The following is a 1488-nucleotide window of genomic DNA, read 5'->3' on the forward strand; positions in this document are numbered from 1 at the left end:
CGGGAAAATATGAATTTGTTCATTTCTGATTCATTTTCAAAGCCTCAATTTAACATATTGGGGGCTCGTCCGGGATATTCCCAAGAAACACGGGACTACCAGAACTATTTATTAAGAGGGAAAACCTGAAACCCAGCCCATGCACAGAGTGAAGAGTCCCGCGACGTCAAGTCTCAGATATTGACTTTTCAGTTTGGAAATGACAAGTTTTATGACTATTTCACCCTCATCTTTCCCTCGCGGGTCAAAATGACCCGAAACCCTAAAATTATACTTAATTTTTTTTTTTTTTTTGTCCAGAAAGCTTATTTTATTTATTTTTTGATTTTTTTTTTTTTTTTTTTCACCTTTAAACGACTAGATTTGATCAATAAATAATAAATAAATTGTAATTTAAGCACATTCCTCACATTCTTTCAACTTAAGTTCAAAATAACTCACAATTTCATGCATAACCCTTTTAATCCAGCTCTGAATATCTTACATTGTGGGTCTTTGCCGACCTCTTGTGGAAGAATAATAATATAAGATGATATTTCATGACTCTAGATGGCCTCATTTTTTTACATTTATGTAATATGTAAAAAACAAAAAAAAACAATATGGATCAAATGAGCTGTTCCACGGGGTCCTAAAGTCAGTTCACGTATGCATTCAGATACACATGTAGACATTATAAAATAATTTGGTAAAGTTTTATCCTTTTCAGTTTGAATTTTGAGAATTTTGAGGTTTTTCTGTGAGTACTGAAGCATTCCTCACATTCCATTAATTCCTAAGGGGTCAACTCGACCCGAGACGGAAGGATTTGTTACTTTTCTAAATTTCAACCATAACTATAATTTCAACTCCTCGAATCCATTAATTATTATTATTATTTTTTTTTTATTTTTTTTTTGTGTATTCGTGGTTCAAGTGCGACAAAAGTCCTGAGGTCTTGGACACCTCTGATGAACACTCAATTTTTTAAACATTTTTCCTGTAGACCAAAGCTATCTGAAGCCTCAATCTAACAAATTGGGGGCTCGTCCGGGATATTCCCAAGAAACACGGGACTATCAGAACTATTTATTAAGAGGAAAAACCTGAAACCCAGCCCATGCACAGAGTGAAGAGTCCCGTGACGTCAAGTCTCAGATTTTAAGTTTAATGACTATATAAACGGCTGGTCATCAGTGGTGATCAGCTTTCCTTTAGACCAAAGCTGTGCTTTATGATGCAAATGATAATCCTAAAAATATCCTGACAGCAGCTTTTAGACAATCTGAACTGTGAACAATCTGAAAATAAACAGATGTTTGTTTGGTTGGCTATTTAAATATTCTAAAACCAGTGATGGTATTTATATTTCTCCCTCTTTTATGGCACAAAATAATTAATCATCTCACACTTTTCATCTGTTTATTCTGATCTTTGTCACTTGGAAACTTTAAAAAGAGAGGCTAATATCATATGAATGATGATGTTTATCAGCGTTAATAGCATTAG

This window comes from Squalius cephalus (assembly GCF_949319135.1).
Source record: "Squalius cephalus genome assembly, chromosome: 18".
Lineage (NCBI taxonomy): Eukaryota > Metazoa > Chordata > Actinopteri > Cypriniformes > Leuciscidae > Squalius > Squalius cephalus.